This window comes from Lissotriton helveticus, chromosome 8 (genome assembly GCF_964261635.1).
Source record: "Lissotriton helveticus chromosome 8, aLisHel1.1, whole genome shotgun sequence".
Lineage (NCBI taxonomy): Eukaryota > Metazoa > Chordata > Amphibia > Caudata > Salamandridae > Lissotriton > Lissotriton helveticus.
In genome coordinates this window covers 1,542,179,829-1,542,199,696 of record NC_136069.1, presented here as the reverse complement: position 1 = coordinate 1,542,199,696, position 19,868 = coordinate 1,542,179,829, and the positions used below count along the sequence as shown (strand labels likewise).

Below are 19,868 nucleotides of genomic sequence, written 5' to 3'. Positions count from 1 at the left end.
GAGTCATGCTCTTGTATTCCCTGGCCAGACAGGCCATGCAAATTTGGAAGAATGCCAAGCACCTGGTAGACAACTGTACTCCAGCACACTTACAGCAATGTTCTCAGGGCTGTGATCAGGGGCTGCTTAGATTTGCGTATTCCACCCTATGTTGTGACATTGAGCTCCCTTGTTGAATTTGCTTTAGTCAGCCAAGATGTGGCTGTTGACTCAATTTCAAAGCAGCTTTGGGCCGTTCAAGTGGCTGGTGAATAGCACTTTCTCTTTGTACGCTTTAAAGGTCTAAAGAGTTCTTCATAGGTACTGCTCTGTATGGATTGTTCAAAGATCTGTTGGAAATGCTTATAATGGGATAAATAAATTGAGGGCATGCCTTTTCGGTACCCCACTTGCATGGCTGTCTGGCTTGTGGAAGGTGCTGCAAATGCAAGTCAGGATGGCCGAGTGGTCTAAGGCGCTGCGTTTAGGTTGCAGTCTCTTCTGGAGGCGTGGGTTCAAATCCCACTTCTGACAAACCTGTGTTTAATCTTCTTTTTTCTTGAGGGAGAAAATCAGATCATTTCCCTCACATGGGCTTATATGGTTGTCTTTTTGGAAAAGTGCAGTGAGTTTTTTTCTTGCTATAGCCACTCATGGCCTAAGATGTGTGTTTTTTTTGTTCACAATATCTTTCTTAATATGTAGATGGACAAGCAACATGTGGTCAGGATGGCCGAGTGGTCTAAGGCGCAGCGTTAAGGCCGCAGTCTCTCCTGGAGGCGTGGTTTCGAATCCCACTTCTGACAAACCTTTAAGTCCATTTTGTCTCTGCGTTCCTTCAGAATCTCAGCTAAAAATTGGCAGTGCTTTTAATATCTGAATAAGTACCAAACTTCAGTTTCAACTGCAAATGAATTTGCCCAATTCTGTCTTCAAGCTTGTATAATATTCTTCTAGCACTAGTGGTGTTTTATGTGTTTTTTGGGGGGTGCCTAAAAAATCCCTTTTATTGAAGAAATGGCTTACATTCAGTCTTGTGATATTTTTGGTTTCCAATAAGTAGATTTTTAATTTTATGTAACCTCATTTTCTAATGATCCATTCAAGAGATGTTTCCACTATGAAATGAAGAGCAAGGGGAAAGAGCACAAATGATAGAGCCAGTGAGTGAGATGGGGTGTTGAGGAAGGAGAGAATGAAACAAAGACAGAGTGAGTGAACAGCAGGTAGGCATAGAAGAGGAGACTAGAAGTGAAGGTGACTTGCTTTTCCCTGCTCTTGACCTCCCACCCATCTCAAACCAATCACAAACATACCTTCTATGCAACGTTGGTATGCAGAACTTCACTCCTCAGCCAGTGAGGGTGAGTCCCAAGCCAGGGGCTAGAGAGCAAAAGAATGGATATGCTCAGACGTTCCTTGCTAGGGACAGTTGATCTGAAACAAGGCCTGCTCTCTTGTTTCCAGCAAGGATCTACAAATTCTGCATGAATCTGCAAGGCACATTGACAGCATAAATTTGCATAAACTGCCCCACCTTCTGCCTTCCTACTTCCTGAGCAGTAGTTGTTTGTGTATAAAGAGAGAGGTCGCAGGCAAGGTAATTTTGTGAGTAGGATACAGAACCCTAAATAGCTGGTGAGAGGTATAAGTTATTCTAAAAGCATAAAAACAGTACACCTGTGAAATGAAATGCTTTCATATGTGATCTTCTGTGTTTATTGTCCTGTGCAAAAAGTTGCACCTTGTGTTTGAAGGTTGAAATTATTTCAAGCTTGCATGGACGCAGAAATTTCAGAGTGACTTTTATACATTTCTTAGGACTCTTCATTGTCAGGATGGCCGAGTGGTCTAGGGCGCTGTGTTTAGGCCGCACTCTCCTCTGGAGGCGTGGGTTCGAATTCCACTTCTGACATGACTTTTGGAGATATAATCTTCTTCATCAGGATAACATCTGATGGAAGTTGCATCTGTTCGTCTTCACCTGGGACGTTATTCCGTCCTCGTCTAGTCAAGAGAGCTTGGGTTTCTCATATATTTCTGTTGTACAATGTCTTGCTGATAAAGTGCAATCCTTACCAAATTAGCTTAGGTCCCATGTAAGAGCTCATCTAGAAGAGTCATGCTCTTGTATTCCCTGGCCAGACAGGCCATGCAAATTTGGAAGAATGCCAAGCACCTGGTAGACAGCTGTACTCCACCACACTTACAGCAATGTCCTCAGGGCTGTGATCAGGGGCTGCTTAGATTTGCGTATTCCACCCTATGTTGTGACATTGAGCTCCCTTGTTGAATTTGCTTTAGTCAGCCAAGATGTGGCTGTTGACTCAATTTCAAAGCAGCTTTGCGCCGTTCAAGTGGCTGGTGAATAGCACTTTCTCTTTGTACGCTTTAAAGGTCTAAAGAGTTCTTCATAGGTACTGCTCTGTATTGATTGTTCAAAGATCTGTTGGAAATGCTTATAATGGGATAAATAAATTGAGGGCATGCCTTTTCGGTACCAAACTTGCATGGCTGTCTGGCTTGTGGAAGGTGCTGCAACTGCAAGTCAGGATGGCCGAGTGGTCTAAGGCCCTGCGTTCAGGTCGCAGTCTCTTCTGGAGGCGTGGGTTCAAATCCCACTTATGACAAACCTGTGTTTAATCTTCTTTTTTCTTGAGGGAGAAAATCAAATCATTTCCCTCACATGGGCTTATATGGTTGTCTTTTTGGAAAAGTGCAGTGAGTTTTATTCTTGCTATAGCCACTTATGGCCTAAGATGTGTGTTTTTTTTTGTTCACAATATCTTTCTTAATATGTAGATGGACAAGCAACATGTGGTCAGGATGGCCGAGTGGTCTAAGGCGCAGCGTTAAGGCCGCAGTCTCTCCTGGAGGCGTGGGTTCGAATCCCACTTCTGACAAACCTTTAAGTCCATTTTGTCTCTGCGTTCCTTCAGAATCTCAGCTAAAAATTGGCAGTGCATATAATATCTGAATAAGTACCAAACTTCAGTTTCAACTGCAAATGAATTTGCCCAATTCTGTCTTCAAGCTCTTATAATATTCTTCTAGCACTAGTGGTGTTTTATGTGTTTTTTGGGGGGTGCCTAAAAAATCCCTTTTATTGAAGAAATGGCTTACATTCAGTCTTGTGATATTTTTGGTTTCCAATAAGTAGATTTTTAATTTTATGTAACCTCATTTTCTAATGATCCATTCAAGAGATGTTTCCACTATGAAATGAAGAGCAAGGGGAAAGAGCACAAATGATAGAGCGAGTGAGTGAGATGGGGTGTTGAGGAAGGAGAGAATGAAACAAAGACAGAGTGAGTGAACGGCAGGTAGGCATAGAAGAGGAGACTAGAAGTGAAAGTGACTTGCTTTTCCCTGCTCTTGACCTCCCACCCATCTCAAACCAATCACAAACATACCTTCTATGCAACGTTGGTATGCAGAACTTCACTCCTCAGCCAGTGAGGGTGAGTCCCAAGCCAGGGGCTAGAGAGCAAAAGAATGGATGTGCTCAGACGTTCCTTGCTAGGGACAGTTGATCTGAAACAAGGCCTGCTCTCTTGTTTCCAGCAAGGATCTAGAAATTCTGCATGAATGTGCAAGGCACATTGCCAGCATAAATTTGCATAAACTGCCCCACCTTCTGCCTTCCTACTTCCTGAGCAGTAGTTGTTTGTGTATAAAGAGAGAGGTCGCAGGCAAGGTAATTTTGTGAGTAGGATACAGAACCCTAAATAGCTGGTGAGAGGTATAAGTTATTCTAAAAGCATAAAAACAGTACACCTGTGAAATGAAATGCTTTCATATGTGATCTTCTGTGTTTATTGTCCTGTGCAAAAAGTTGCACCTTGTGTTTGAAGGTTGAAATTATTTCAAGCTTGCATGGACGCAGAAATTTCAGAGTGACTTTTATACATTTCTTAGGACTCTTCATTGTCAGGATGGCCGAGTGGGCTAGGGCGCTGTGTTTAGGCCGCACTCTCCTCTGGAGGCGTGGGTTCGAATTCCACTTCTGACATGACTTTTGGAGATATAATCTTCTTCATCAGGATAACATCTGATGGAAGTTGCATCTGTTCGTCTTCACCTGGGACGTTATTCCGTCCTCGTCTAGTCAAGAGAGCTTGGGTTTCTCATATATTTCTGTTGTACAATGTCTTGCTGATAAAGTGCAATCCTTACCAAATTAGCTTAGGTCCCATGTAAGAGCTCATCTAGAAGAGTCATGCTCTTGTATTCCCTGGCCAGACAGGCCATGCAAATTTGGAAGAATGCCAAGCACCTGGTAGACAGCTGTACTCCACCACACTTACAGCAATGTCCTCAGGGCTGTGATCAGGGGCTGCTTAGATTTGCGTATTCCACCCTATGTTGTGACATTGAGCTCCCTTGTTGAATTTGCTTTAGTCAGCCAAGATGTGGCTGTTGACTCAATTTCAAAGCAGCTTTGCGCCGTTCAAGTGGCTGGTGAATAGCACTTTCTCTTTGTACGCTTTAAAGGTCTAAAGAATTCTTCATAGGTACTGCTCTGTATTGATTGTTCAAAGATCTGTTGGAAATGCTTATAATGGGATAAATAAATTGAGGGCATGCCTTTTCGGTACCAAACTTGCATGGCTGTCTGGCTTGTGGAAGGTGCTGCAACTGCAAGTCAGGATGGCCGAGTGGTCTAAGGCCCTGCGTTCAGGTCGCAGTCTCTTCTGGAGGCGTGGGTTCAAATCCCACTTATGACAAACCTGTGTTTAATCTTCTTTTTTCTTGAGGGAGAAAATCAAATCATTTCCCTCACATGGGCTTATATGGTTGTCTTTTTGGAAAAGTGCAGTGAGTTTTATTCTTGCTATAGCCACTTATGGCCTAAGATGTGTGTTTTTTTTTGTTCACAATATCTTTCTTAATATGTAGATGGACAAGCAACATGTGGTCAGGATAGCCGAGTGGTCTAAGGCGCAGCGTTAAGGCCGCAGTCTCTCCTGGAGGCGTGGGTTCGAATCCCACTTCTGACAAACCTTTAAGTCCATTTTGTCTCTGCGTTCCTTCAGAATCTCAGCTAAAAATTGGCAGTGCATATAATATCTGAATAAGTACCAAACTTCAGTTTCAACTGCAAATGAATTTGCCCAATTCTGTCTTCAAGCTCTTATAATATTCTTCTAGCACTAGTGGTGTTTTATGTGTTTTTTGGGGGGTGCCTAAAAAATCCCTTTTATTGAAGAAATGGCTTACATTCAGTCTTGTGATATTTTTGGTTTCCAATAAGTAGATTTTTAATTTTATGTAACCTCATTTTCTAATGATCCATTCAAGAGATGTTTCCACTATGAAATGAAGAGCAAGGGGAAAGAGCACAAATGATAGAGCGAGTGAGTGAGATGGGGTGTTGAGGAAGGAGAGAATGAAACAAAGACAGAGTGAGTGAACGGCAGGTAGGCATAGAAGAGGAGACTAGAAGTGAAAGTGACTTGCTTTTCCCTGCTCTTGACCTCCCACCCATCTCAAACCAATCACAAACATACCTTCTATGCAACGTTGGTATGCAGAACTTCACTCCTCAGCCAGTGAGGGTGAGTCCCAAGCCAGGGGCTAGAGAGCAAAAGAATGGATGTGCTCAGACGTTCCTTGCTAGGGACAGTTGATCTGAAACAAGGCCTGCTCTCTTGTTTCCAGCAAGGATCTAGAAATTCTGCATGAATGTGCAAGGCACATTGCCAGCATAAATTTGCATAAACTGCCCCACCTTCTGCCTTCCTACTTCCTGAGCAGTAGTTGTTTGTGTATAGAGAGAAAGGTCGCAGGCAAGGTAATTTTGTGAGTAGGCTACAGAACCCTAAATAGCTGGTGAGAGGTATAAGTTATTCTAAAAGCATAAAAACAGTACACCTGTGAAATGAAATGCTTTCATATGTGATCTTCTGTGTTTATTGTCCTGTGCAAAAAGTTGCACCTTGTGTTTGAAGGTTGAAATTATTTCAAGCGTGCATGGACGCAGAAATTTCTGAGTGACTTTTATACATTTCTTAGGACTCTCCACTGTCAGGATGGCCGAGTGGTCTAAGGCGCTGTGTTTAGGCCGCAGTCTTCTCTGGAGGCGTGGGTTCGAATCCCACTTCTGACATGACTTTTGGAGATATAATCTTCTTCATCAGGATAACATCTGATGGAAGTTGCATCTGTTCGTCTTCACCTGGGACGTTATTCCGTCCTCGTCTAGTCAAGAGAGCTTGGGTTTCTCATATATTTCTGTTGTACAAAGTCTTGCTGATAAAGTGCAATCCTTACCAAATGAGCTTAGGTCCCATGTAAGAGCTCATCTAGAAGAGTCATGCTCTTGTATTCCCTGGCCAGACAGGCCATGCAAATTTGGAAGAATGCCAAGCACCTGGTAGACAACTGTACTCCAGCACACTTACAGCAATGTTCTCAGGGCTGTGATCAGGGGCTGCTTAGATTTGCGTATTCCACCCTATGTTGTGACATTGAGCTCCCTTGTTGAATTTGCTTTAGTCAGCCAAGATGTGGCTGTTGACTCAATTTCAAAGCAGCTTTGGGCCGTTCAAGTGGCTGGTGAATAGCACTTTCTCTTTGTACGCTTTAAAGGTCTAAAGAGTTCTTCATAGGTACTGCTCTGTATGGATTGTTCAAAGATCTGTTGGAAATGCTTATAATGGGATAAATAAATTGAGGGCATGCCTTTTCGGTACCCCACTTGCATGGCTGTCTGGCTTGTGGAAGGTGCTGCAAATGCAAGTCAGGATGGCCGAGTGGTCTAAGGCGCTGCGTTTAGGTTGCAGTCTCTTCTGGAGGCGTGGGTTCAAATCCCACTTCTGACAAACCTGTGTTTAATCTTCTTTTTTCTTGAGGGAGAAAATCAGATCATTTCCCTCACATGGGCTTATATGGTTGTCTTTTTGGAAAAGTGCAGTGAGTTTTTTTCTTGCTATAGCCACTCATGGCCTAAGATGTGTGTTTTTTTTGTTCACAATATCTTTCTTAATATGTAGATGGGCAAGCAACATGTGGTCAGGATGGCCGAGTGGTCTAAGGCGCAGCGTTAAGGCCGCAGTCTCTCCTGGAGGCGTGGTTTCGAATCCCACTTCTGACAAACCTTTAAGTCCATTTTGTCTCTGCGTTCCTTCAGAATCTCAGCTAAAAATTGGCAGTGCTTTTAATATCTGAATAAGTACCAAACTTCAGTTTCAACTGCAAATGAATTTGCCCAATTCTGTCTTCAAGCTTGTATAATATTCTTCTAGCACTAGTGGTGTTTTATGTGTTTTTTGGGGGGTGCCTAAAAAATCCCTTTTATTGAAGAAATGGCTTACATTCAGTCTTGTGATATTTTTGGTTTCCAATAAGTAGATTTTTAATTTTATGTAACCTCATTTTCTAATGATCCATTCAAGAGATGTTTCCACTATGAAATGAAGAGCAAGGGGAAAGAGCACAAATGATAGAGCCAGTGAGTGAGATGGGGTGTTGAGGAAGGAGAGAATGAAACAAAGACAGAGTGAGTGAACAGCAGGTAGGCATAGAAGAGGAGACTAGAAGTGAAGGTGACTTGCTTTTCCCTGCTCTTGACCTCCCACCCATCTCAAACCAATCACAAACATACCTTCTATGCAACGTTGGTATGCAGAACTTCACTCCTCAGCCAGTGAGGGTGAGTCCCAAGCCAGGGGCTAGAGAGCAAAAGAATGGATATGCTCAGACGTTCCTTGCTAGGGACAGTTGATCTGAAACAAGGCCTGCTCTCTTGTTTCCAGCAAGGATCTACAAATTCTGCATGAATCTGCAAGGCACATTGACAGCATAAATTTGCATAAACTGCCCCACCTTCTGCCTTCCTACTTCCTGAGCAGTAGTTGTTTGTGTATAAAGAGAGAGGTCGCAGGCAAGGTAATTTTGTGAGTAGGATACAGAACCCTAAATAGCTGGTGAGAGGTATAAGTTATTCTAAAAGCATAAAAACAGTACACCTGTGAAATGAAATGCTTTCATATGTGATCTTCTGTGTTTATTGTCCTGTGCAAAAAGTTGCACCTTGTGTTTGAAGGTTGAAATTATTTCAAGCTTGCATGGACGCAGAAATTTCAGAGTGACTTTTATACATTTCTTAGGACTCTTCATTGTCAGGATGGCCGAGTGGTCTAGGGCGCTGTGTTTAGGCCGCACTCTCCTCTGGAGGCGTGGGTTCGAATTCCACTTCTGACATGACTTTTGGAGATATAATCTTCTTCATCAGGATAACATCTGATGGAAGTTGCATCTGTTCGTCTTCACCTGGGACGTTATTCCGTCCTCGTCTAGTCAAGAGAGCTTGGGTTTCTCATATATTTCTGTTGTACAATGTCTTGCTGATAAAGTGCAATCCTTACCAAATTAGCTTAGGTCCCATGTAAGAGCTCATCTAGAAGAGTCATGCTCTTGTATTCCCTGGCCAGACAGGCCATGCAAATTTGGAAGAATGCCAAGCACCTGGTAGACAGCTGTACTCCACCACACTTACAGCAATGTCCTCAGGGCTGTGATCAGGGGCTGCTTAGATTTGCGTATTCCACCCTATGTTGTGACATTGAGCTCCCTTGTTGAATTTGCTTTAGTCAGCCAAGATGTGGCTGTTGACTCAATTTCAAAGCAGCTTTGCGCCGTTCAAGTGGCTGGTGAATAGCACTTTCTCTTTGTACGCTTTAAAGGTCTAAAGAGTTCTTCATAGGTACTGCTCTGTATTGATTGTTCAAAGATCTGTTGGAAATGCTTATAATGGGATAAATAAATTGAGGGCATGCCTTTTCGGTACCAAACTTGCATGGCTGTCTGGCTTGTGGAAGGTGCTGCAACTGCAAGTCAGGATGGCCGAGTGGTCTAAGGCCCTGCGTTCAGGTCGCAGTCTCTTCTGGAGGCGTGGGTTCAAATCCCACTTATGACAAACCTGTGTTTAATCTTCTTTTTTCTTGAGGGAGAAAATCAAATCATTTCCCTCACATGGGCTTATATGGTTGTCTTTTTGGAAAAGTGCAGTGAGTTTTATTCTTGCTATAGCCACTTATGGCCTAAGATGTGTGTTTTTTTTTGTTCACAATATCTTTCTTAATATGTAGATGGACAAGCAACATGTGGTCAGGATGGCCGAGTGGTCTAAGGCGCAGCGTTAAGGCCGCAGTCTCTCCTGGAGGCGTGGGTTCGAATCCCACTTCTGACAAACCTTTAAGTCCATTTTGTCTCTGCGTTCCTTCAGAATCTCAGCTAAAAATTGGCAGTGCATATAATATCTGAATAAGTACCAAACTTCAGTTTCAACTGCAAATGAATTTGCCCAATTCTGTCTTCAAGCTCTTATAATATTCTTCTAGCACTAGTGGTGTTTTATGTGTTTTTTGGGGGGTGCCTAAAAAATCCCTTTTATTGAAGAAATGGCTTACATTCAGTCTTGTGATATTTTTGGTTTCCAATAAGTAGATTTTTAATTTTATGTAACCTCATTTTCTAATGATCCATTCAAGAGATGTTTCCACTATGAAATGAAGAGCAAGGGGAAAGAGCACAAATGATAGAGCGAGTGAGTGAGATGGGGTGTTGAGGAAGGAGAGAATGAAACAAAGACAGAGTGAGTGAACGGCAGGTAGGCATAGAAGAGGAGACTAGAAGTGAAAGTGACTTGCTTTTCCCTGCTCTTGACCTCCCACCCATCTCAAACCAATCACAAACATACCTTCTATGCAACGTTGGTATGCAGAACTTCACTCCTCAGCCAGTGAGGGTGAGTCCCAAGCCAGGGGCTAGAGAGCAAAAGAATGGATGTGCTCAGACGTTCCTTGCTAGGGACAGTTGATCTGAAACAAGGCCTGCTCTCTTGTTTCCAGCAAGGATCTAGAAATTCTGCATGAATGTGCAAGGCACATTGCCAGCATAAATTTGCATAAACTGCCCCACCTTCTGCCTTCCTACTTCCTGAGCAGTAGTTGTTTGTGTATAAAGAGAGAGGTCGCAGGCAAGGTAATTTTGTGAGTAGGATACAGAACCCTAAATAGCTGGTGAGAGGTATAAGTTATTCTAAAAGCATAAAAACAGTACACCTGTGAAATGAAATGCTTTCATATGTGATCTTCTGTGTTTATTGTCCTGTGCAAAAAGTTGCACCTTGTGTTTGAAGGTTGAAATTATTTCAAGCTTGCATGGACGCAGAAATTTCAGAGTGACTTTTATACATTTCTTAGGACTCTTCATTGTCAGGATGGCCGAGTGGGCTAGGGCGCTGTGTTTAGGCCGCACTCTCCTCTGGAGGCGTGGGTTCGAATTCCACTTCTGACATGACTTTTGGAGATATAATCTTCTTCATCAGGATAACATCTGATGGAAGTTGCATCTGTTCGTCTTCACCTGGGACGTTATTCCGTCCTCGTCTAGTCAAGAGAGCTTGGGTTTCTCATATATTTCTGTTGTACAATGTCTTGCTGATAAAGTGCAATCCTTACCAAATTAGCTTAGGTCCCATGTAAGAGCTCATCTAGAAGAGTCATGCTCTTGTATTCCCTGGCCAGACAGGCCATGCAAATTTGGAAGAATGCCAAGCACCTGGTAGACAGCTGTACTCCACCACACTTACAGCAATGTCCTCAGGGCTGTGATCAGGGGCTGCTTAGATTTGCGTATTCCACCCTATGTTGTGACATTGAGCTCCCTTGTTGAATTTGCTTTAGTCAGCCAAGATGTGGCTGTTGACTCAATTTCAAAGCAGCTTTGCGCCGTTCAAGTGGCTGGTGAATAGCACTTTCTCTTTGTACGCTTTAAAGGTCTAAAGAATTCTTCATAGGTACTGCTCTGTATTGATTGTTCAAAGATCTGTTGGAAATGCTTATAATGGGATAAATAAATTGAGGGCATGCCTTTTCGGTACCAAACTTGCATGGCTGTCTGGCTTGTGGAAGGTGCTGCAACTGCAAGTCAGGATGGCCGAGTGGTCTAAGGCCCTGCGTTCAGGTCGCAGTCTCTTCTGGAGGCGTGGGTTCAAATCCCACTTATGACAAACCTGTGTTTAATCTTCTTTTTTCTTGAGGGAGAAAATCAAATCATTTCCCTCACATGGGCTTATATGGTTGTCTTTTTGGAAAAGTGCAGTGAGTTTTATTCTTGCTATAGCCACTTATGGCCTAAGATGTGTGTTTTTTTTTGTTCACAATATCTTTCTTAATATGTAGATGGACAAGCAACATGTGGTCAGGATAGCCGAGTGGTCTAAGGCGCAGCGTTAAGGCCGCAGTCTCTCCTGGAGGCGTGGGTTCGAATCCCACTTCTGACAAACCTTTAAGTCCATTTTGTCTCTGCGTTCCTTCAGAATCTCAGCTAAAAATTGGCAGTGCATATAATATCTGAATAAGTACCAAACTTCAGTTTCAACTGCAAATGAATTTGCCCAATTCTGTCTTCAAGCTCTTATAATATTCTTCTAGCACTAGTGGTGTTTTATGTGTTTTTTGGGGGGTGCCTAAAAAATCCCTTTTATTGAAGAAATGGCTTACATTCAGTCTTGTGATATTTTTGGTTTCCAATAAGTAGATTTTTAATTTTATGTAACCTCATTTTCTAATGATCCATTCAAGAGATGTTTCCACTATGAAATGAAGAGCAAGGGGAAAGAGCACAAATGATAGAGCGAGTGAGTGAGATGGGGTGTTGAGGAAGGAGAGAATGAAACAAAGACAGAGTGAGTGAACGGCAGGTAGGCATAGAAGAGGAGACTAGAAGTGAAGGTGACTTGCTTTTCCCTGCTCTTGACCTCCCACCCATCTCAAACCAATCACAAACATACCTTCTATGCAACGTTGGTATGCAGAACTTCACTCCTCAGCCAGTGAGGGTGAGTCCCAAGCCAGGGGCTAGAGAGCAAAAGAATGGATATGCTCAGACGTTCCTTGCTAGGGACAGTTGATCTGAAACAAGGCCTGCTCTCTTGTTTCCAGCAAGGATCTAGAAATTCTGCATGAATGTGCAAGGCACATTGCCAGCATAAATTTGCATAAACTGCCCCACCTTCTGCCTTCCTACTTCCTGAGCAGTAGTTGTTTGTGTATAGAGAGAAAGGTCGCAGGCAAGGTAATTTTGTGAGTAGGCTACAGAACCCTAAATAGCTGGTGAGAGGTATAAGTTATTCTAAAAGCATAAAAACAGTACACCTGTGAAATGAAATGCTTTCATATGTGATCGTCTGTGTTTATTGTCCTGTGCAAAAAGTTGCACCTTGTGTTTGAAGGTTGAAATTATTTCAAGCGTGCATGGACGCAGAAATTTCTGAGTGACTTTTATACATTTCTTAGGACTCTTCACTGTCAGGATGGCCGAGTGGTCTAAGGCGCTGTGTTTAGGCCGCAGTCTCCTCTGGAGGCGTGGGTTCGAATCCCACTTCTGAAATGACTTTTGGAGATATCATCTTCTTCATCAGGATAACATCTGATGGAAGTTGCTTCTGTTCGTCTTCACCTGGGACGTTATTCTGTCCTCGTCTAGTCAAGAGAGCTTGGGTTTCTCATATATTTCTGTTGTACAAAGTCTTGCTGATAAAGTGCAATACTTACCAAATGAGCTTATGACCCATGTAAGAGCTCATCTAGAAGAGTCATTCACTTGTATTCCCTGGCCAGACAGGCCATACAAATTTGGAAGAATGCCAAGCACCTGGTAGACAGCTGGACTCCAGCACACTTACAGCAATTTCCTCAGGGCTGTGATCAGGGGCTGCTTAGATGTGCGTATTCCACCCTATGTTGTGACATTGAGCTCCCTTGTTGAATTTGCTTTAGTCAGCCAAGATGTGGCTGTTGACTCAATTTCAAAGCAGCTTTGCGCCCTTCAAGTGGCTGGTGAATAGCACTTTCTCTTTGTACACTTTAAAGGTCTAAAGAGTACTTCATAGGTACTGCTCTGTATGGATTGTTCAAAGATCTGTTGGAAATGCTTATAATGGGATAAAGAAATTGAGGGCATGCCTTTTCGGTACCCCACTTGCATGGCTGTCTGGCTTGTGGAAGGTGCTGCAAATGCAAGTCAGGATGGCCGAGTGGTCTAAGGCGCTGTGTTCAGGTCGCAGTCTCTTTTGGAAGCGTGGGTTCACATCCCACTTCTGACAAACCTGTGTTTAATCTTCTTTTTTCTTGAGGGAGAAAATCAGATCATTTCCCTCACATGGGCTTATATGGTTGTCTTTTTGGAAAAGTGCAGTGAGTTTTTTTCTTGCTATAGCCACTCATGGCCTAAGATGTGTGTTTTTTTTGTTCACACTATCTTTCTCACTATGTAGATGAACAAGCAACATGTGGTCAGGATGGCCGAGTGGTCTAAGGCGCTGCGTTAAGGCCGCAGTCTCTCCTGGAGGCGTGGGTTCGAATACCACTTCTGACAAAACTTTAAGTCCATTTTGTCTCTGCGTTCCTTCATAATCTCAGCTAAAAATTGGCAGTGCATATAATATCTGAATAAGTACCAAACTTCAGTTTCAACTGCAAATGAATTTGCCCAATTCTGTCTTCAAGCTTGTATAATATTCTTCTAGCACTAGTGGTGTTTTATGTGTTTTTTGGGGGGTGCCTAAAAAATCCCTTTTATTGAAGAAATGGCTTACATTCAGTCTTGTGATATTTTTGGTTTCCAATAAGTAGATTTTTAATTTTATGTAACCTCATTTTCTAATGATCCATTCAAGAGATGTTTCCACTATGAAATGAAGAACAAGGGGAAAGAGCACAAATGATAGAGCCAGTGAGTGAGATGGGGTGTTGAGGAAGGAGAGAATGAAACAAAGACAGAGTGAGTGAACGGCAGGTAGGCATAGAAGAGGAGACTAGAAGTGAAGGTGACTTGCTTTTCCCTGCTCTTGACCTCCCACCCATCTCAAACCAATCACAAACATACCTTCTATGCAACGTTTGTATGCAGAACATCACTCCTCAGCCAGTGAGGGTGAGTCCCAAGCCAGGGGCTAGAGAGCAAAAGAATGGATGTGCTCAGACGTTCCTTGCTAGGGACAGTTGATCTGAAACAAGGCCTGCTCTCTTGTTTCCAGCAAGGATCTAGAAATTCTGCATGAATCTGCAAGGCACATTGACAGCATAAATTTGCATAAACTGCCCCTCCTTCTGCCTTCCTACTTCCTGAGCAGTAGTTGTTTGTGTATAAAGAGAGAGGTCGCAGGCAAGGTAATTTTGTGAGTAGGATACAGAACCCTAAATAGCTGGTGAGAGGTATAAGTTATTCTAAAAGCATAAAAACAGTACACCTGTGAAATGAAATGCTTTCATATGTGATCTTCTGTGTTTATTGTCCTGTGCAAAAAGTTGCACCTTGTGTTTGAAGGTTGAAATTATTTCAAGCTTGCATGGACGCAGAAATTTCTGAGTGACTTTTATACATTTCTTAGGACTCTCCACTGTCAGGATGGCCAAGTGGTCTAAGGCGCTGTGTTTAGGCCGCAGTCTTCTCTGGAGGCGTGGGTTCGAATCCCACTTCTGACATGACTTTTGGAGATATAATCTTCTTCATCAGGATAACATCTGATGGAAGTTGCATCTGTTCGTCTTCACCTGGGACGTTATTCCGTCCTCGTCTAGTCAAGAGAGCTTGGGTTTCTCATATATTTCTGTTGTACAAAGTCTTGCTGATAAAGTGCAATCCTTACCAAATGAGCTTATGACCCATGTAAGAGCTCATCTAGAAGAGTCATGCTCTTGTAATCCCTGGCCAGACAGGCCATACAAATTTGGAAGAATGCCAAGCACCTGGTAGACAGCTGGACTCCAGCACACTTACAGCAATTTCCTCAGGGCAGTGATCAGGGGCTGCTTAGATTTGCTAATTCCACCCTATGTTGTGACATTGAGATCCCTTGTTGAATTTGCTTTAGTCAGCCAAGATGTGGCTATTGACTCAATTTCAAAGCAGCTTTGGGCCGTTCAAGTGGCTGGTGAATAGCACTTTCTCTTTGTACTCATTAAAGGTCTAAAGAGTTCTTCATAGGTACTGCTCTGTATGGATTGTTCAAAGATCTGTTGGAAATGCTTATAATGGGATAAATAAATTGAGGGCATGCCTTTTCGGTACCCCACTTGCATGGCTGTCTGGCTTGTGGAAGGTGCTGCAAATGCAAGTCAGGATGGCCGAGTGGTCTAAGGCGCTGCGTTTAGGTCGCAGTCTCTTCTGGAGGCGTGGGTTCAAATCCCACTTCTGACAAACCTGTGTTTAATCTTCTTTTTTCTTGAGGGAGAAAATCAGATCATTTCCCTCACATGGGCTTATATGGTTGTCTTTTTGGAAAAGTGCAGTGAGTTTTTTTCTTGCTATAGCCACTCATGGCCTAAGATGTGTGTTTTTTTTGTTCACAATATCTTTCTTAATATGTAGATGGACAAGCAACATGTGGTCAGGATGGCCGAGTGGTCTAAGGCGCAGCGTTAAGGCCGCAGTCTCTCCTGGAGGCGTGGGTTCGAATCCCACTTCTGACAAACCTTTAAGTCCATTTTGTCTCTGCGTTCCTTCAGAATCTCAGCTAAAAATTGGCAGTGCTTTTAATATCTGAATAAGTACCAAACTTCAGTTTCAACTGCAAATGAATTTGCCCAATTCTGTCTTCAAGCTTGTATAATATTCTTCTAGCACTAGTGGTGTTTTATGTGTTTTTTGGGGGGTGCCTAAAAAATCCCTTTTATTGAAGAAATGGCTTACATTCAGTCTTGTGATATTTTTGGTTTCCAATAAGTAGATTTTTAATTTTATGTAACCTCATTTTCTAATGATCCATTCAAGAGATGTTTCCACTATGAAATGAAGAGCAAGGGGAAAGAGCACAAATGATAGAGCCAGTGAGTGAGATGGGGTGTTGAGGAAGGAGAGAATGAAACAAAGACAGAGTGAGTGAACAGCAGGTAGGCATAGAAGAGGAGACTAGAAGTGAAGGTGACTTGCTTTTCCCTGCTCTTGACCTCCTACCCATCTCAAACCAATCACAAACATACCTTCTATGCAACGTTGGTATGCAGAACTTCACTCCTCAGCCAGTGAGGGTGAGTCCCAAGCCAGGGGCTAGAGAGCAAAAGAATGGATATGCTCAGACGTTCCTTGCTAGGGACAGTTGATCTGAAACAAGGCCTGCTCTCTTGTTTCCAGCAAGGATCTACAAATTCTGCATGAATCTGCAAGGCACATTGACAGCATAAATTTGCATAAACTGCCCCACCTTCTGCCTTTCTACTTCCTGAGCAGTAGTTGTTTGTGTATAAAGAGAGAGGTCGCAGGCAAGGTAATTTTGTGAGTAGGATACAGAACCCTAAATAGCTGGTGAGAGGTATAAGTTTTTCTAAAAGCATAAAAACAGTACACCTGTGAAATGAAATGCTTTCATATGTGATCTTCTGTGTTTATTGTCCTGTGCAAAAAGTTGCACCTTGTGTTTGAAGGTTGAAATTATTTCAAGCTTGCATGGACGCAGAAATTTCAGAGTGACTTTTATACATTTCTTAGGACTCTTCACTGTCAGGATGGCCGAGTGGTCTAGGGCGCTGTGTTTAGGCCGCACTCTCCTCTGGAGGCGTGGGTTCGAATTCCACTTCTGACATGACTTTTGGAGATATAATCTTCTTCATCAGGATAACATCTGATGGAAGTTGCATCTGTTCGTCTTCACCTGGGACGTTATTCCGTCCTCGTCTAGTCAAGAGAGCTTGGGTTTCTCATATATTTCTGTTGTACAATGTCTTGCTGATAAAGTGCAATCCTTACCAAATGAGCTTAGGTCCCATGTAAGAGCTCATCTAGAAGAGTCATGCTCTTGTATTCCCTGGCCAGACAGGCCATGCAAATTTGGAAGAATGCCAAGCACCTGGTAGACAGCTGTACTCCACCACACTTACAGCAATGTCCTCAGGGCTGTGATCAGGGGCTGCTTAGATTTGCGTATTCCACCCTATGTTGTGACATTGAGCTCCCTTGTTGAATTTGCTTTAGTCAGCCAAGATGTGGCTGTTGACTCAATTTCAAAGCAGCTTTGCGCCGTTCAAGTGGCTGGTGAATAGCACTTTCTCTTTGTACGCTTTAAAGGTCTAAAGAGTTCTTCATAGGTACTGCTCTGTATGGATTGTTCAAAGATCTGTTGGAAATGCTTATAATGGGATAAATAAATTGAGGGCATGCCTTTTCGGTACCAAACTTGCATGGCTGTCTGGCTTGTGGAAGGTGCTGCAACTGCAAGTCAGGATGGCCGAGTGGTCTAAGGCCCTGCGTTCAGGTCGCAGTCTCTTCTGGAGGCGTGGGTTCAAATCCCACTTATGACAAACCTGTGTTTAATCTTCTTTTTTCTTGAGGGAGAAAATCAAATCATTTCCCTCACATGGGCTTATATGGTTGTCTTTTTGGAAAAGTGCAGTGAGTTTTATTCTTGCTATAGCCACTTATGGCCTAAGATGTGTGGTTTTTTTTGTTCACAATATCTTTCTTAATATGTAGATGGACAAGCAACATGTGGTCAGGATGGCCGAGTGGTCTAAGGCGCAGCGTTAAGGCCGCAGTCTCTCCTGGAGGCGTGGGTTCGAATCCCACTTCTGACAAACCTTTAAGTCCATTTTGTCTCTGCGTTCCTTCAGAATCTCAGCTAAAAATTGGCAGTGCATATAATATCTGAATAAGTACCAAACTTCAGTTTCAACTGCAAATGAATTTGCCCAATTCTGTCTTCAAGCTCTTATAATATTCTTCTAGCACTAGTGGTGTTTTATGTGTTTTTTGGGGGGTGCCTAAAAAATCCCTTTTATTGAAGAAATGGCTTACATTCAGTCTTGTGATATTTTTGGTTTCCAATAAGTAGATTTTTAATTTTATGTAACCTCATTTTCTAATGATCCATTCAAGAGATGTTTCCACTATGAAATGAAGAGCAAGGGGAAAGAGCACAAATGATAGAGCGAGTGAGTGAGATGGGGTGTTGAGGAAGGAGAGAATGAAACAAAGACAGAGTGAGTGAACGGCAGGTAGGCATAGAAGAGGAGACTAGAAGTGAAAGTGACTTGCTTTTCCCTGCTCTTGACCTCCCACCCATCTCAAACCAATCACAAACATACCTTCTATGCAACGTTGGTATGCAGAACTTCACTCCTCAGCCAGTGAGGGTGAGTCCCAAGCCAGGGGCTAGAGAGCAAAAGAATGGATGTGCTCAGACGTTCCTTGCTAGGGACAGTTGATCTGAAACAAGGCCTGCTCTCTTGTTTCCAGCAAGGATCTAGAAATTCTGCATGAATGTGCAAGGCACATTGCCAGCATAAATTTGCATAAACTGCCCCACCTTCTGCCTTCCTACTTCCTGAGCAGTAGTTGTTTGTGTATAGAGAGAAAGGTCGCAGGCAAGGTAATTTTGTGAGTAGGCTACAGAACCCTAAATAGCTGGTGAGAGGTATAAGTTATTCTAAAAGCATAAAAACAGTACACCTGTGAAATGAAATGCTTTCATATGTGATCTTCTGTGTTTATTGTCCTGTGCAAAAAGTTGCACCTTGTGTTTGAAGGTTGAAATTATTTCAAGCGTGCATGGACGCAGAAATTTCTGAGTGACTTTTATACATTTCTTAGGACTCTCCACTGTCAGGATGGCCGAGTGGTCTAAGGCGCTGTGTTTAGGCCGCAGTCTTCTCTGGAGGCGTGGGTTCGAATCCCACTTCTGACATGACTTTTGGAGATATAATCTTCTTCATCAGGATAACATCTGATGGAAGTTGCATCTGTTCGTCTTCACCTGGGACGTTATTCCGTCCTCGTCTAGTCAAGAGAGCTTGGGTTTCTCATATATTTCTGTTGTACAAAGTCTTGCTGATAAAGTGCAATCCTTACCAAATGAGCTTAGGTCCCATGTAAGAGCTCATCTAGAAGAGTCATGCTCTTGTATTCCCTGGCCAGACAGGCCATGCAAATTTGGAAGAATGCCAAGCACCTGGTAGACAACTGTACTCCAGCACACTTACAGCAATGTCCTCAGGGCTGTGATCAAGGGCTGCTTAGATTTGCGTATTCCACCCTATGTTGTGACATTGAGCTCCCTTGTTGAATTTGCTTTAGTCAGCCAAGATGTGGCTGTTGACTCAATTTCAAAGCAGCTTTGCGCCGTTCAAGTGGCTGGTGAATAGCACTTTCTCTTTGTACGCTTTAAAGGTCTAAAGAGTTCTTCATAGGTACTGCTCTGTATGGATTGTTCAAAGATCTGTTGGAAATGCTTATAATGGGATAAATAAATTGAGGGCATGCCTTTTCGGTACCAAACTTGCATGGCTGTCTGGCTTGTGGAAGGTGCTGCAACTGCAAGTCAGGATGGCCGAGTGGTCTAAGGCCCTGCGTTCAGGTCGCAGTCTCTTCTGGAGGCGTGGGTTCAAATCCCACTTATGACAAACCTGTGTTTAATCTTCTTTTTTCTTGAGGGAGAAAATCAGATCATTTCCCTCACATGGGCTTATATGGTTGTCTTTTTGGAAAAGTGCAGTGAGTTTTATTCTTGCTATAGCCACTTTTGGCCTAAGATGTGTGTTTTTTTTTGTTCACAATATCTTTCTTAATATGTAGATGGACATGCAACATGTGGTCAGGATGGCCGAGTGGTCTAAGGCGCAGCGTTAAGGCCGCAGTCTCTCCTGGAGGCGTGGGTTTGAATCCCACTTCTGACAAACCTTTAAGTCCATTTTGTCTCTGCGTTCCTTCAGAATCTCAGCTAAAAATTGGCAGTGCATATAATATCTGAATAAGTACCAAACTTCAGTTTCAACTGCAAATGAATTTGCCCAATTCTGTCTTCAAGCTCTTATAATATTCTTCTAGCACTAGTGGTGTTTTATGTGTTTTTTGGGGGGTGCCTAAAAAATCCCTTTTATTGAAGAAAT

The 19,868-nt window shown here is 42.9% G+C and overlaps 14 non-coding genes across 14 annotated transcripts; all 14 read left to right on the top strand.

Annotated features, from left to right (window-relative positions):
* Nucleotides 1-430: 430 nt before the first annotated feature.
* TRNAL-UAG (transfer RNA leucine (anticodon UAG)) lies at nt 431-513 on the top strand. The gene has a single exon. It is a non-coding gene; the product is annotated as a tRNA-Leu (tRNA).
* A 2,286-nt stretch (nt 514-2,799) lies between these two features.
* TRNAL-AAG (transfer RNA leucine (anticodon AAG)) lies at nt 2,800-2,882 on the top strand. Its single transcript has one exon. It is a non-coding gene; the product is annotated as a tRNA-Leu (tRNA).
* A 2,014-nt stretch (nt 2,883-4,896) lies between these two features.
* TRNAL-AAG (transfer RNA leucine (anticodon AAG)) lies at nt 4,897-4,979 on the top strand. The gene has a single exon. It is a non-coding gene; the product is annotated as a tRNA-Leu (tRNA).
* Nucleotides 4,980-6,005: 1,026 nt separating this feature from the next.
* On the top strand, nt 6,006-6,088 carry TRNAL-UAG (transfer RNA leucine (anticodon UAG)). Its single transcript has one exon. It is a non-coding gene; the product is annotated as a tRNA-Leu (tRNA).
* Nucleotides 6,089-6,720: 632 nt separating this feature from the next.
* On the top strand, nt 6,721-6,803 carry TRNAL-UAG (transfer RNA leucine (anticodon UAG)). Its single transcript has one exon. It is a non-coding gene; the product is annotated as a tRNA-Leu (tRNA).
* A 2,286-nt stretch (nt 6,804-9,089) lies between these two features.
* On the top strand, nt 9,090-9,172 carry TRNAL-AAG (transfer RNA leucine (anticodon AAG)). Its single transcript has one exon. It is a non-coding gene; the product is annotated as a tRNA-Leu (tRNA).
* Nucleotides 9,173-11,186: 2,014 nt separating this feature from the next.
* On the top strand, nt 11,187-11,269 carry TRNAL-AAG (transfer RNA leucine (anticodon AAG)). The gene has a single exon. It is a non-coding gene; the product is annotated as a tRNA-Leu (tRNA).
* A 1,026-nt stretch (nt 11,270-12,295) lies between these two features.
* On the top strand, nt 12,296-12,378 carry TRNAL-UAG (transfer RNA leucine (anticodon UAG)). Its single transcript has one exon. It is a non-coding gene; the product is annotated as a tRNA-Leu (tRNA).
* A 904-nt stretch (nt 12,379-13,282) lies between these two features.
* On the top strand, nt 13,283-13,365 carry TRNAL-AAG (transfer RNA leucine (anticodon AAG)). Its single transcript has one exon. It is a non-coding gene; the product is annotated as a tRNA-Leu (tRNA).
* A 1,026-nt stretch (nt 13,366-14,391) lies between these two features.
* On the top strand, nt 14,392-14,474 carry TRNAL-UAG (transfer RNA leucine (anticodon UAG)). The gene has a single exon. It is a non-coding gene; the product is annotated as a tRNA-Leu (tRNA).
* A 632-nt stretch (nt 14,475-15,106) lies between these two features.
* Nucleotides 15,107-15,189, top strand: TRNAL-UAG (transfer RNA leucine (anticodon UAG)). The gene has a single exon. It is a non-coding gene; the product is annotated as a tRNA-Leu (tRNA).
* Nucleotides 15,190-15,378: 189 nt separating this feature from the next.
* Nucleotides 15,379-15,461, top strand: TRNAL-AAG (transfer RNA leucine (anticodon AAG)). The gene has a single exon. It is a non-coding gene; the product is annotated as a tRNA-Leu (tRNA).
* A 2,014-nt stretch (nt 15,462-17,475) lies between these two features.
* TRNAL-AAG (transfer RNA leucine (anticodon AAG)) lies at nt 17,476-17,558 on the top strand. The gene has a single exon. It is a non-coding gene; the product is annotated as a tRNA-Leu (tRNA).
* A 1,026-nt stretch (nt 17,559-18,584) lies between these two features.
* TRNAL-UAG (transfer RNA leucine (anticodon UAG)) lies at nt 18,585-18,667 on the top strand. Its single transcript has one exon. It is a non-coding gene; the product is annotated as a tRNA-Leu (tRNA).
* Nucleotides 18,668-19,868: the final 1,201 nt, after the last annotated feature.